Raw genomic sequence first — 13,747 nt, forward strand, 5'->3', positions numbered from 1 at the left:
AACAAAAGCCTTAGAATTCAGAAAATTGGGAAGCTACTGAGTAAATGGTCATTATCTAGTTAGGATTTATCTTGAAGAAATGAAAATTTGGTAAATGTACTGGATAATCTTCATGTCAGTCAGTCAATGTGCATTTGATAAGTGCCTGCTTTTGTGCCAAGTATTGGAGTAAGCTCTGGGAATATTAAAAAGGCAAAAAAACAAAAACAAAAACAAAAACAAAAATCAATCAAACTAAAGCAAAAACCAGTCCGTATGCATAGAGAATTCAGTCTCTCATACAGCCCTATAAAAGATTCAAAAGGAAAGGCTGAACCTCAAGGGTGTTAGCTTATAGAGTAGAATCTGTTTTTGTACTTCTTGCTTGAGAGATAGCAGGCCTCAGAGATAAGGCCAAAAAGGTATAGAAATAGGAAGCTTTTGTCAGTTCTAATATGAATCCCTACTCTTTTTGAAAGAGCAGAGAGCAGATTTGCTTGAAATTAGAGGTGGTAGAGAGTATAGTTGCCCAGTCAGAAGAATCTGATGCCCAGCAGATTAACTAAGTGGTGCAACCTGTTTGTCCAATGGGGAACAAAGTGAGCATATCACAATTTGAAAGACCTGAGTCCTCCAGTAATACAAGTGTGAGTTGCTTTGACCACCTGTATTCCCTATTAGTGTGCTTCACTACCTATATACTTTATGTACTCATTCTTCCCATTAATGTGATATATTTATGGGAGAGTGTGCCCAAGGTTTATGGTGGAGGAGGGGGAATTGTTTGGTTATTACCATCCTATCTCTGGAAATGCCTTTGTATGGAGCTAATTGTGTCTACTATTAAAGTCAAATCCACAAGTAGGGGCTTATTAACTATACTTTTAGGAAAGTGGATCCATAGGAAACTCTAGAATTTGGGAACTGTTCATCTTCTCAGAGTACACCAGTGGGGTGCAATATAAGTTGGCAGAAAGAATCAGGGAGAGAGTTTTAGAAGAAGAGAACATGAGAATAAAAGTATCAAAGATAGGAACAAGCAAATGTATATGTGAGATGGATGGTGAGGTCTCAGCTGACTGGGTCAGAGAACAACTTAGATTCCCAGATTATCCTATTTGAAAAAGAAAGAACGCTTCCCAGGAACCTGGTGAACAGTTCCTGAATTAATGGCCTTGTTCCTTTGTGCATATGTCTAGTTATTGAAATGTTTTATATTTTTGAAACTTCCAAGAGGATCACTAAATTCACTTGAAAAAATTCACCCTATTTTTGGTTTTTTAGCTTAAGGAAATGCAATCGAAGTCCTTCCCCTCCTCATTGTTTATCTAGCACTTGTTCTGAAACTAATTTTTCCTTTTTAGCTCAGGCAGGAGCAAGCCAATCAACAGAAAGAGGAATTCTCTTTCTCATTCCTATTTTGATACCTTACCGAAGTTATTCACATGAGAAAAATCAGGACCTCCAAGGACACTGGATCCTTTTGAAACTCGACTTCCCATTTTAGTTACAGAATTCTTGTGTGTCAGGAGGTTGAGGTAGCAAAGTATAAAATAATAGCAATGATAAAAATATGGAGGGACTAAAGTTAGAGTAAGCTGTGATTAACAAAAGGAATTTATCAAAAGGTTGAAAGTTTCCCCTGCCTCCAAGAAACATCATCCAGGCTAAGAGACTTAATTCTCTGCTAAGTACTCTATCAGGGGAATTCCTTTCAGTCTCTTACCTCCTTTCTCCCTGTGCCTCTACTTCAAGAATCTTTCATCTAGTTATTGAAGATTAGATAGGTTATCTGGTATTATTCCCATTTTCTAGATGAGGAAACTTTAATCCAAAAAGTTTGCTTGTTTTACAGAGCAGCCATGACTAGAACTCAGATTTTCAGAATTAAAATCAATATTCTTCACAGAGTTATGCTGCTTTTTCATATCTATTTTAAAATCATGGAACAATTATTGTTTCTACAAATATATAAGATTTTTTGGATGATCTGGTTCAATAACAAAGCATTTGTTAAATACTTATTATGGGCCAGACACTATGTGCAAAATGGTAGGTATACAAAGAAATAAATGAGACCATTTATGATCTCCAGGAGCCTACATTCTACTTGAAGATGAAAGAGGCACACAGATGAGCAAATATAAGATATTTGCAAGAGAACTACAAAGAAATTTTGGGGTAGAAGCAGTACTAATAATTGAGGAAATCATTAAAGGCATTTTTAAAGAATAGGCACTTGAACTCCACCTCAAAATGAGGTAGGTATTCCAAGAGATGGAAGGTGAGGAGGATGAGTTTTCCAGCCACAGTGAACAGCTTGTGTAAAGACAAGGAGAGGGGAAATGAAATGCCATATATAGGAAATCAGCAAATTAGCTTATTTGGCTTGGAATGTAGACCGTGAAAGGGGGAGTAATGTTTAATAAGGTTGAAAAAATATATTGGAACCAGCTATAAGTGCCAAATAGAAGAGTGCATTTTAACTTGAAGCAACAGGGAACCATGGAAACTTTTTGCGCAGTGGAGTGAATGATATGATCAGCTCTTAATAAAGACTCATAGAGTCTTGGAGTTTAAATAGACCTCAGAGATCAATTTAATTTATCTCTCATATTATGGATGAGGAAAATGAAGTATAGAGAGAATGAAGTAACTTCAATTCCACTAGCAATTATCGAATGTTACTTTGTACCAGGTTTTGAAATTATTAAGATAAATGTTTCATAGACTCTTCTCTCAAAGTATTTATAACCTTATAATATAATGGCATATAAATGGGTATATATATATATATATATATATATATATATATATAATTTTATTTTATCAATCTTTCTATCCATCTATCTATCTATCTGTCCATAATATGTACTTAGTAATTTTCACTCATATTTGACATTTTATAACTCACTTTTTGGAATTTTCTTGGCAGAGAAACTGGATTGGTTTACCATTTCCTTCTCTAGCTAATTTTATAGATGACAAACTGAGGTTTGAACTCAGGAAGCAGAATCTTCCTGACCCCAGGCCCAGCATCAAGCTACTTAATTTTCCCCTTCATATGCATACATGCACATACATACTTGCACGTAAAACATATACATATATATGTATATAAAAATAGTTGAGGGGGGAAGGTTTCTCAAAATAATATTGGACACTTTTTAATTTTAAACATCTTTTCTTTACAAACTTAGAAACCTTCAATAGAAAAAAAAGAGAAAATCCTTAATTTGACCACTCCATTGGAACTATTTATAATAAAAATAAACTTTTACTAAATAACTTATGCTTCTCTCTTTCTCTCTATTTGCCCTCTGACATCTTTGTACATGTATTTTATAGTTTAAAGGATTTATATTTTCATCCGAGTGAACACTTCTAGATACAGATTCCAACTCCTGAATGTTTTAAGGGATTGTGTTTTTGAGTGGTTGTGACCAAAATAATTTATAAACTTGGAGATGACCTTCTTATAATGAGTCTTTCTACATATAGCTAGACTGGTTGTCATATAACATATATTTAGGGCAGCTTCAAGCATGTGCTGGAAACCTTCCCAGTGTGACAGAATATGTTTGAATCTGGATCGTACTGACATGTCCCTTGAGAACTAGTGTCTTCCATACCTTAAAGAGGTATTAGAGTGGGACTTTGTTGGGAGTTATACCTGTAAAGCAGAATTTCTTCATCTAGGACAAACAGGGCCCATTACTAGATTTTGGGGGATTGTGTACTTGAGGGGGAAAATATATCTTTCTATCTGAAAGTTTGCATTTCCTTCAATTATGAATAAAAAGAGAAGAATATTATTCTGAAAAAATATTTCAGTGGCTTTTTCAGTCTCCTGAAGGGGTCCCTAATAAAGAAAGCCTAGGAATTCTTATAAATTAGAAAAAAAAAGTAATAGTAGAGAATTAATTCTTTGAAGGATTGCCATCTTTATGAGTGGAAAGACTTATGAAATCCTAAAAGTCTTTTGAAATTAATCAGTGCTGTTTATATCACACTCGATCTGCTTTCTTTACTTTTTTATTACTTCATATACATTTCCATATTCATTGTTGCCCTTGTTTTGATACCTTTTGGATGTATAATTAGGCTTCTAGTGTTTGTGATTCTGAGCTCAGAGGTAAGGAAATAGCTGAGACTTGGTACCTTTCCACTGAATTTGGTCAACAAAGCATCTGGGAAACCAAATGGCAAGCTGCTATATAGTCAGTCTTTGTGAGCATCTGTTCAGGGTCAGAACTGGCATTAGAATAACAGAAGATATTGGGGATTGAGGGGATACATTATTTCACAGAATCTGTTCCACTGGGGAGAACTGAACTGCATCCAGGGGTCTACTCCTTCTATATTAGGACAGATCCTTTAGATGGCAACTGAATGCAGAGTTGGTATGTGCAGGCTTAGATCTGAGTGGTAGACAGATGGTAAGATATAAGGAAGTGGTTGTAAAGATTTGGGTTTTTCAGGTGAGAGGAGGTGGCAAATGTTGGGTGTCTGAGGAGGCCAGCAATGCGAAAAATTGCTTTTCCTTATGAAATAAAAGATGGGAAATCATGTCAGGCCCCAAACTAGAAGAGGCTTAATCTTCCCTGGCTTGAATGAGTAATGACTGAAATAATGGCTTGGCTTTATCACACAACTCAGTTGAGCTGGGTGTTCTTAGTTGTTTCATTTTCTATGTAATAGAGTTATGTAATAGCAACACCTGTATTTCCTCCTTCATAGAGTTGTTGCAAAGATTAAATAAGGTAGGTGGTGCAGTAGATAGGATACTGGACCTGGAGTCAGGAAGAATCATCTTCTTGAGTTCAAATTTTAGATACTTATTAGCTGGGTGACTGGTTAAATCACTTATCAGCAGTTTGCCTCATTTTCCTCATCTGTAAAAAGAGAATAATAATTGCACCCACCTCCCAGGGTTGTGAAGATCAAATGAGATAATAACTGTTAAGCTCTTAGCACAATGTCTGCTGTATAGTAAATGCCATATGAATGTCAGTTATTATTATTATTTTCTATGCGATATATTACTACAATATAAATGCAAAATGTGATCCCCACCATCATCATCATTATTTTTGTTTCATGAGAAGTCTTCTTATAAGCAATGGCTAGTTGATTTAATAGCCTCACAGAGTCAGGCTATCAATCAGTCCCTTGACTACTCCTGGAGGCTCCTAATAACCTTTGTTGTTTTTTCCCCCTCCTAATAACTTTTCACCAATCATCTTTCTCTGCCTACAGGAAGGTGGATTGGAGTTTAATATTTTACTCCTCTGTGAAAAAAGAAGCATTGTAGCCAGGTGATAAGAACCCAGTTTGGTCTTGTGAACTTTTTCCCTTCCCCCTCTAAATATTTTTCCCATAGTTCATAGGCACATATACAAAACAGGCTAACTCTTCACTTTAGGGAATTAGAAAAGAAAAAAAAACCCAGGCTGGCTTTTGCAGGTTGTTCTACTAATAGTTGAGCATTGAATCCCCAACTTATTCATTCTTCTATGGGGGCCCTCCAGGGTGAGTTTATAAGGGATAAGGCCTATTCTTTTGTTTCTGAAACAAATTAATAATTGACTTTTTAAGAAGCCTGGGCCTGAGGGATTTGGTATATGTGTTTTGTTTTTTTCAGGAACAGTGGGCATGGCCTAATATTATTAATAAAAACCTTTTACAGCAGCAAAATACCTAGTCCATAGAATATCAGAAAACCCGCATCTGCAGATTGATTATTTGACTGTTTTCATTGTCCATCATTATAATGTAAATCCCTTTAGGAGGTGGGATTTTTTCCCCAAAAAAGCTATTTTTGAGAAAAGAACTAATAAACTTTCTTGATTCTACAAATTCAAGTTGTCCCAAAAGTCTTAGCTCAAGTTTTTATAAAAAAGCATCATTGGAAAGTTGGATTATCTACACTTCCCTTACTTTTATTTGGATTTGTAAATTTTGAATGTTGTTCACTCATTTCAGTGGTGTCTGACTCTTTGTGAGCTCATTTGAGGTTTTCTTGGCAAACATGCCAGAGGAGTTTGCCATTTCCTTCTTCAGCTCATTTTTTCTAGTTGAGGAAACTAAGGCAAAAGAGATTGAGCGATTTGCTCAGGTTCATATAGCTAATAAGTATCTGAGGCTGCATTTGGATTCAGAAAGATGTCTTCTTGACTCTAGGCCCAGTGCTCTATCCACTATGCTATCTAGTCACCCTAAGTTTTTGTGAATAATAAATTTTAAATGTTAACATCTCCCAGCGGGATTTAGATTGTGATGATGGGTCACTGGACTTAGATTAGGCAAACTCATCTTTCTGAGTTCAAATTTGACCTCATGCATATGCTAGCTGTATGACCCTAGACAAGTCACTTACATTTTCATTTGTAAAATGATCTGGAGAAGGATATGGCAAACCACTCTAGTATTTGCCAAGAATACCCCAAGTGGGGTCACAAAAATTGGGACACAACTGAAATGATTCTTCAAGAAAAAACAGTAAAATACTAGCTCAACTGTGAAGAACTTTACATCCCAGGGTGAAGAAGCTAATCAGTTTTTTCTTTTCTTCTTGAAAGCAGGCTTCCAAAGGTAGAGTGGTGATATATATGAAGGGACTTAGAAAGGAAATGAGAGACAAGGAGTATTGGCAGACACACTTTGTTTTTGTTGTAGAAAGTGGTAAACCACTTTTTAAGTCCTTCATAACCTGGCCCCTTCCTACATTTCCATCTATTTACACATTATTCTATTATCACATAATCTGCAAGTGGAAGACTCTGACCTTCTTGCTGCTCCTTGCTATTTCTTCACTCCATTGGAGATCATTTTTACTGACCATCCACACCCCTTCATCCATCCTCTCCCTCTGCCACTGCTCCAGACTGAAATGTTCTCCATTCTTACCTCTATCACTCAATTTTCCAGTCTTCCTTCAAATTGCAGCTAAATCATACTGTTTTACAAATAATTCAGAGAAGTGAAATGATATGTATTAAATCAACTTGAAACTTGGTCTTCTGACTCAAGTTCTCTCCTCTTTCCACCATGTTCTTTCAACAATTTGGCAATGATCAGCTTCCCATTTGGTATGGTGAATTTGCCATATTAAGTGGAATGGGCAGGTGGTCTTCTGGTGTCCTGCCGGGAGGGTCTGTGGTTTAAAGGATGTCGACCCCCTCTTCTCAGGATTGTGGAGGCAGATCATAAACTTGTCTGGGATTAGGATGAGTTGTGCTCTGCATCAGCTCCAGCCTCTTGATGGAAGTCAGCTCAATGCAGCTGTCAGAGGCATGGCTCCAGCTTGGCCCCCAGGCAAAACTATCTGGGAAAAGAGCAGGCAGTAACTGTGCCTTCTGGTGTTCCCTGGCTGCCAACTGGTCCTTAAATAACCTGGCAGGGTCTCAGTTGGCTTCAGAAACAGGAAGAATAGAAGTGATGCAGTGGAAAAAGCATGATACTGGAAGTCAGAATACCTGGATTCTAGTCATGGTTCTGGAACTAAATTGTGATTTTGAGTTATCACTTAACTTTTTTTAGGAAGAATTGGAGGAGGAAGCCTTAGCTTCCTAAAGAATTTTAGCTCCTTCCTCTATGAAAGGAGCTGGACCAGTTATAGCTAATGTCCTTTTCAGTTCAGGCATTCTATGGTTTTATGATTTTTGATTGAACAACTCATAAATTGTCAGTGTTGTTCTCATGACATATAACATAGAGGAAAGAGCACTGGATTTATAGTTGGGTAATGGGTACAAATTCCAGCTCATCTATATGCTATCTACATGATCCTGGGAAAGCAATTTATTTTTTCTCAACTTGTTTCCTCATCTGTAGCAATAATAGCTCACATTTATGTTGGGCTTAAAGGTTAGCAAAACACATTACCTATGGTAGTAATTTTATTTTCAAAACAATCCTTAGAGATTTGATCACTATGCTCATTTTATAGAAAAGAAGCCAAAAGCAGAGAAAGTACGTGATTTGCCTGAAGTCATACAGCTGGTAAGTCTCTTAAACAGTATTTGAATGCTTATCTTTTGGACTTGAAATCCAATATGCTACCTACTATACTCCAATGCGATACAATGCCTACCACATAGTAGGAGTTCAATAAATGTTTGTAGATTGATCTATTAAAAAGTAGTATACTGGATAGTCTCTGTCTCCCAAACTGTCCTTGAATAGCCTAGCAGGGATTCATTTATTTACAGGAGACAAGAAGAATGGGAGGCAGTGAGGTTCTGTGGAGAGAACATTGCCTTGGGAGTCAGGAAATCCAGATTCTAATAATGGCTCTAGCACAAAGATTTTAATCAGTCTTTTTAAAATGAGAGGAATTGAACTAGATGATTTTTAAGTCTTTTTGCATTTCTAAATCCTTTAGAAAAGAGGGAATGATATTATTACACATTTTTAATCTCAGTGGGGCTGTTGGCAATGGGGAAATCTGGAGATGTTGTAACTGGTTTCTGAGCTATTATTTTTTTTTATTGAGGTTGACATGGCTCTCTATGTATTTACATGTAAATGCAGAAATGGCATAACAGACAAACATTCAGGGCTCTAAGGATGAAGCATGATTCCTTCTACCACACTATGTGTCTTGGCAGCCTAGGAATTTGTCTACAAGAGTAAAGTCAAAGCAATTAAGTAGTAATATTCAATGACGACCCAGAGTCCAGAACCTGTAGGAGGAAAAAGAGAGGAGGTATGGAGGGAGAAAGAAAGCCCAGAACCTTCTATTGCCCTCATTGCCCAGAAGCACTACCTTCAGAAAGGGCTAAAGAAAGGAAAGCTTCATTTTGGCTTCTTTGGAGAAGTTATCAGCCAACAGCAGGGACAAAGCTCAAGCTGAGACATCTGCACCCAAACTTGATTGTGAATTTTGTTTCACAGAAACTTTGAGTTGGAAGGGACCCTAGAGACCATCTGCTCCAAGCCATATCTTAACAGATTTGGAAGCAGAGGACCTGGGTTTAAGTCTCAGCTCTCCCACTTACTACTTGTGTGACTTTGTACTAATCACATGATGTCTTTTGGCCTTAATTTCTTCATGGGAATATCCTAGAGGGGACATTCCAGTTCTAAATATATAATTCCACCATCCTCTGCATCACAATGTAATTTTCTTTCCTTGCTAATGGTGCCAGGTAACAGAGTCAGAAGGAAGTATTGTGATGAAATGGAAAGGACACAGCACAGAAATGGATTCTGTTCTTGGTTCAGGCAATTATTAGCTATGGGGTCTTGGATTATGTCTCAATTCTAGTGAATAAATGTGAAGCAGCTACAATGAGCAATCATCATCCTAGCTGCTAGGCAGGATGATAATTATGATATAAATAATAACTAACATTTATATAATGCTTTTATCTCATTCAATCCAAATACAAAGATAAATAAAATGTAGTGGCTGCCCTTGATTTATCTATCTGTAAAATTACAGGCTTACACTAAATGATTTCTAAAGTCTCTTTTGCCATAGAAGTGATTTGATTACTTAACAAAAATATAGACTTCTTTGGCTAAATGTAACTTGTCATTTTAACTTTGGAATTCCTGTGACCTGTGGTATAAAGAGGAGGAAAACTGGTCAGTTTATTCTTTAATTCTGTCCCTCTTTGCATTTCATTTTCATACTCTCTTCTGCTTTCCTCACCTCATTCCCAAACCAACTCTTATAAGCAAACAAGAAACTAACCAGTCAGTCACATGGTCAGACCTCTTTGAAAATAAACAAAAAAGCTAGTTCCTTGTTTGCATCTTGTTTACATCCTGACTCCCAGCTCCTTCTGAAAACTAAATCTAAAACTGAAGGGCTGAACCAGGCATCAGCAGCCTTGGAAAATTGCTTGTAATTTCCTAGTCCAGGATAGAGAAAGTGTCAGGTTTATGATGATTGCTGGGCTATTTTGCTACTTGGTGGGGAAATGAATCAGGAGGCCTGGTTTCACAGAATTTTCTGAGGACTGGGTGCTGATTTCCCCTCCTTTTCAAACTTCTTGTTTTTGTTTTCAATGCCAGTTTATTAGGAACCTGAAATTAAGCTTATTTTTTGAGACAGTTGAGGTTGTTTTGTGTGAGCTAACATCAGTTGGACTCCATGTTCCCTTTGGGAATTGAATTAATGGAATCATCAGCTGGGCTTACTCTTTTGAAGTAACTATTGATTATAGGATCATAGGCTTTAACCCTGGAAGAGTTTTCAGTGCACATATGGTCCAATCTCTTTAATTTTACATATGAAGAAAGTGTGACCCTGATAGAAATTAAAAGATTTGCCCTAGATCATATGAATAGATACTACTTTTATTCTTCCCAACATTTATATATACACTTATATAAATATGCATAGATACAGATAGATACATATATATTATTTTATTAATATATAAATATAATTATTAAATATATTTTAATCATTTATGTATATATTCTCATTTAATATCTTTTATAAAGAAAGTCACCCCTTTGCTAAAACCTAGGCTTCTTATACATAGGCCACAATAGGCTTTATCATGAGAAATTATAAGTCTCAATAAATATATGGGTTGATTGACTAGAAAACTCTAGAACATGTAGTCTTTGAGGACATGAGTTTAATCTCCTTTATGTATCCTAAAAAGTAATGGTTAGAATCCCAGAATCTCAGAGTTGGAAGAGATCCTAGATATCACCTTGTTCAATCAATGATTGAATAGGAATCATAGAGTTTTAGAGTAGGAGAGGACTCCAGTGGCTAACTAGACTAAAACAAACTATACAGGATCATAAAATTCTATTAAAATAGTTATAAAGTGATATATTAAAAAGAACAGTTAATGGATTTCAGGTTAACAACCCCTACATAGGATTTCATTTCATAAGATGTACTCCACTGGTCTACTGGTCCATATCTTTTTGGATATTCTTGTTATTCAATGACTCAGTTATCCTTCCTAGCTTTGTGTCATCTGAAAATTTGATAAGAATGCCATTTCTGCCTTTGCTTGAGTCATTGATAAAAATTCTCTTTACCTTGACAAGTAGTTATCTAGGCACTGGTTTTTAAGAAATGGAAACCTGTGGTATCCCAAAGTTAGTAAGCTTGTTTCAATTTTGGAGAATTCCAGTGGTCAAGAAGTTTTCTTTCTGTTGAGCCCAAATCTGTATCTACAATTTCTACTCACTTCTCCTTATTCTGACCTCTGGAATCAAGTAGGATAATTTTAATCCTTTTTCACATGCCCACTTCATTTCCTATGCAAGCACTTAAGGTAACAATGCATACTGGATATAGGGGAGCTATTATTTCACCTCACAGGAAGACTATAGAAAATAGTACTTATAGAAAGGAAAGAATGTAGGGGAATAGTAAAATAGTCTTTTCCTTCCACTTAATTCTACTTAACATTTAGAATCTTCTCCAGAAGAGAACCAAATCTGGAATTAATAAGGAAGCAATCTTTCATATTCTTATGAGTATATGAATATTTCTTTCCATCCTTGAGACTTATGTAGATCTCTAAACTTTTAGTACTATTTTTAGGTTTTGTCAGCTTCCCTATAATGGAAATAAATTTAAGTTTGGAAGAAAGATAATCCTTTTCCTACTGGATCTGTACTGCTCCAATAATTTATAGTTACAGTGAAGGCCATGATCCAGATTTGCTAATCTGTATGATTTTTTAGTTTTTTATATTCTTCTAGGTAGAGGACCTTCAGAAATCTGAGGCTTCTAAGACTTCTATTGCTTATCAAAATGATTCCCTTTTCCATTGCTGTTACCCGTAAGGATTGAGGCTTTTTGGCTTCCCTAAGGGTATCATCTCTGAAGCTGAGATGGGGATGGTACCAGAAAGGTTATAGAATCATAGATTTAGAGCTGATAGGAACCTCAGTTTAACTTCTTAATTTTTCAGACTTTGTGGAAAGGCAGGTTTACCATTTCTGCCTCCCCCCATGCTTCCCCCCCTCCTACTCTTATCCCCTTTACTTCTAAAATCTTTGGCCTTTTATCTGCTCAGCTCACTTTGAACATTATTCTAAACATACTCTGACTGGTCTACATCTTGGGCCTAGTGGCTCAAATCTATAATAGTCTAAAGCAAGTAAGTTGATATCAATACCAAAATTCATTTGCTTAATCTCAGGGGTGTATGAATGAATAGACAATTAACATTGCTCAGGATTTTCCCCAAATTCATCAAAAATATATCTTCAGCCACAGGCAGCAGGTTAAAGTGGACAGACCACTAAATTTGTAGTCAGAGGACCTTGGCTCTGCTACTTTGATCTATGTGAGCTAAGGCAAATCATTTTTTCTCTCTGGCTGAAGTTTACCCAACTGCATAATTAGGGGATTAGAATAGATCTCTGAGATCTCTTATATCTCTAGATCTATGATCTTAACATCTCAAGGAGGTATAAGTGGATGTGTTCATACTTCCTAAAGAGATATCCAATCAAAGTCTTTTACACTTAACCTATCAGGATGGCCAAATACAGTTCACAACTGCTTTGTCCAAAGATACCAGTGATCTCTTGGTCCCCAAATCTCATGGATTTTTCTCAGTCTATATAATTCTTGGCTTCTCTGTAGCCTGTGACAGCTGTTTATTGCCTTTTTTCTTTGATATTCTCTTCTTTCAAGGTTTTTAAACACTCTTCAATATCCTTTGCTGGATCATCATTTAAGTCATGCTTACTAACTATGAGTTTCCTACAGAGCTTTGTCTTGAGCTCTATTCTCTTTTCCCTCTATACTATTTCACTTGGTGAGCTCATCAACTCTCCTGGATTCAATTATTTCTATGCTGATGATTCTAAAATCTATTTATCCAGTCCTAACCTCTCTGCTGACTTCCAGTCTCACATCTCTAACTGCCTATTATATATTTTGAACTGGATGTCTTGTAGACATTTTAAATTCAACATGTCCAAAACGGAACTCATTATATTTCTTCCTATTCCTCCCCTTACTTTTCCTTATTACTGTTGAGGATACCAACATTTTCCCAGTCCCTCAGACTTGGAAACCTAGGTGTTTTCTTTTACTCTTCTCTTTGTCCAAAATGTTTCCAAAGCCTCTCAGTTTCACCAATGTAGCAACTCTCAAATGTACTTCCTTCTTTCCTCTGATACTGCACTCTGGTGCAGACCCTCATCTCTTTATACCTGAATTATTGTAATAATCTTCTAGCTAATCTATCTGCCACAAATCTTCAATCCCATCTATCTTCCATTTAACTACCAGCACAAGTTTTACCACATCTCCCTGCTACTCAATAAACTCCAGTAGTTCCCTATCATCTCCAGGATTAAATACAAAATCTTCTGTTTGTCATTCAATGCTCTTCGTAATTTAGCCTTGCCTTGCCTCATCTCTTCCTCTTTCCAGTTTTCTTACACATTATACCCTACCATGTATTTTTTGGTACAGTAACACTGATATCTTTGTTATTTCTTGAAAAAGATATACACCATTTCTTGGCTCCATGCCTTTTTGCTGGCTTTCCCCCAGGTCTAGAATGTTCTCTCTACTTATTTCTACTTCTGCAGAAAGATTTTCCTAATCCTTAATTCCAGTGTCTTATTTCTGTTGATTATCTTCTGTTTAACATCTAATTTGATCTTCACATTTTATCTAGAAGGATGCTGGAGCCTAGAGATAAGAAATAAATGGTACATTTAAGAGAAATAAATTATACATTAGATATAAAGCCAGAGCTAGAATCTGAATCTCTTGACTTTTTGGCTACTATGCTTCTTTTGTGTTATATTACTT

Source organism: Sminthopsis crassicaudata, chromosome 2, assembly GCF_048593235.1.
Source record: "Sminthopsis crassicaudata isolate SCR6 chromosome 2, ASM4859323v1, whole genome shotgun sequence".
Taxonomy (NCBI): Eukaryota; Metazoa; Chordata; class Mammalia; order Dasyuromorphia; family Dasyuridae; genus Sminthopsis; species Sminthopsis crassicaudata.